Source organism: Capsicum annuum, unplaced genomic scaffold (assembly GCF_002878395.1).
Source record: "Capsicum annuum cultivar UCD-10X-F1 unplaced genomic scaffold, UCD10Xv1.1 ctg5505, whole genome shotgun sequence".
Classification (NCBI taxonomy): Eukaryota; Viridiplantae; Streptophyta; class Magnoliopsida; order Solanales; family Solanaceae; genus Capsicum; species Capsicum annuum.
The window spans coordinates 1-2,477 of NW_025863312.1; the positions used below are offsets into that span (position 1 = coordinate 1).

The 2,477-nt window shown below is 33.9% G+C and overlaps 1 pseudogene; it reads right to left on the reverse strand.

The window, feature by feature from the left end:
• Positions 1 to 7: 7 nt before the first annotated feature.
• Positions 8 to 627, reverse strand: LOC124893173 (annotated as a pseudogene).
• Positions 628 to 2,477: the final 1,850 nt, after the last annotated feature.

The following is a 2,477-nucleotide window of genomic DNA, read 5'->3' on the forward strand; positions in this document are numbered from 1 at the left end:
GAAACAAATAGGACAAGTTGTTCAAATTCCCCAATGAAGCAGGAATAGAACCATTAAGAGAATTGGTACTCAAAGCTAGTTCAGTAAGAGACCTTAGGTAACCCATCTCTTCCGGAATGGAACCATTTAAATGGTTGTCAAAGATGTGAAGGGTCTGAAGCCTGGCTAGTGAGCCGATTTCTGGTGGGATTGTGCCTGAAATTTGATTCATGGACAAGTCAAGATAGATAAGATTAGTGAGATTACCGATCTCAGGTGGAATGGTTCCAGAGAGATTGTTCACACTAAGTTCAAAACATTCAAGAAAAGGGAGGGATGAAAACGGAAAATCATAGTGTACCAAAGATACTAGCATTTGTAATATTCAAGCTGTTTACCCTACCATTAATGCATGAAACTCTATACCAGCCGTTGCATGCATCAGAACTTGGTTTCCATGAAACCAATAAGGAATTTTTCTTGTTCTTGAAAGTTGCTTTCCATTTTAGGAGAGCAGTTGCTTCCTCAGTGGAAGCAAAAGTAATTGTAAAGAGAGTAAAAAACTGAAGTAAAGAGAATATTTTCAAAACCATCATCATGTACTATTAAATGATTTTGAGTTGATAATATTTGTTGTTGATGGATGAAAAATATGCAAGGTACACTATTTATATTGTAATAAACCGATACAAGCCTTGCGTGTAAACTAAGGCGTAGAATCAGAATGACTTTAATGTCAATGAGTCTTCGTCTTAAATTTATAAGTAAAATAAACCATCAAAATGAAAAGGCTTTGTTGCTAATCATCTTAGTTTGGCTAATGATGTCATTATGTTTATTCATATGAGGAAATCTATCTCAAAAACTAAACAATAATGCCCTGAACATGGATAATTAAACATCGAATAACTTAGTTTGAAAGTTCCGTTAACACATTTTAAGTTATCGAATTAAATTTAAATTCGAACAATTAAACACATTTTATTGGTCCCAAAAGAAAGGAAAAAAGAGCAGAGAAAAATGAAGTTAAGAAAGGTTTTGCAAGTCTTGCTGTGGAAATTTCATCTGAAAACATATCTTTGAATTTTCGTTTGATGTTACTACTCATTAACAACATTTATTCTTTACTCTAATCATCAACCATCATGTGTAGTTAGTTTGAACTATAATTTTTTTCTTTTTAAAGTTTGAACTATAAGAAAATATCCTTTTTTTTTTATTCGTTCATAGATAATAGCGGAAATGATGATCTCAATTTATTTTATTGAAACACAAAATATTCATGGACTAATAATGAGTCTTATGGGTGGTGAGAAATGTGTGGTATTTGATGATCAATCAGTGGCCTAATTGTCAAAGAAATGGGCGAAAAGCACAGGAGTAAGACTTAAATCACACCCTAGACTAAAAAACGTTAGGTGATTTTTCAATCTGCCAAAGTCATGATGGTGACGGTGATGACTGAGTTATAATATACATTTACTGGTGAAAGGTAGCACGTACTCAATACACAAGTTTATAAAAGGTAACATTTTTAGTCTTAGGTGAAGTATTTACTGAACTTTGTTTGTTAAATATTTTCAAAATTCATTATTGAGAATCTTACATATAAGTTAAATATAAGTTAATGGACGACTGACTCCCTTTTCGAGTCAAATTAAATACAAGTCTTCATGTTACTGTGTAAATCACGGAAAGCACAATCACTAATCATTCTTAAGTAGTTGTCCCACAAGATAATTAAGAATGTTTTCCTTCAGTAGTCATGATTTTTAATTTACAAATTGTCTATTTTAGCAAATTGGGAGAGAATTATTTTTTAAAGTTCTTTTTACTTGTTGGGTGTGAGAACTAATGTCTCACATTAGTAGCTAAAAGGGTTAGAAAGCTACATATAAGGTGTAGGATCTCTTAATAGTATGAGGCTTTCTCGGGGAAATCATGCGGGCTTAATCCAAGGGGATAATATCACACCATGTAAGGGTATGGTGTCTTTTGGCTGGTTTAGTCCAACAACTGGTATCAAAACTCAGGTTCAGCAGGATGAGTAGGAAGATGTGGTGGAGATGCACACACAAGAAGAAGCTAGTTGCGGACGTCGGTATGCATAAAAATACTCAAACAATATGCGCGGCAATAATAAATCTCGATGACCCGTGGATCGTGAGGACGGTGATGAGTCATGTGGAATTTAGTTTGAGGGGGAGATTGTTGGACATGTGAACAAACGTCCTACATTGGTAGCTAAAAAGATCGATCGAGAAGCTACATATAAGGGGTAAGATCTCTTAGCGGTACGAGACTTTTTGGGGGAAATCATGCAGGCTTGATCCAAAACGGACAATATTGCACCATGAAAAAGTATAGGTAAATATTTTTCAAATTAGAGGGATGGAGGGAATAAATCTTTTTGGTTGTTGAAAATGGCATATAAAATATAAATATTAATTCATAAATTTACAATGACTTAGGAGTCAATGTTTCACTTTCCATGCAAA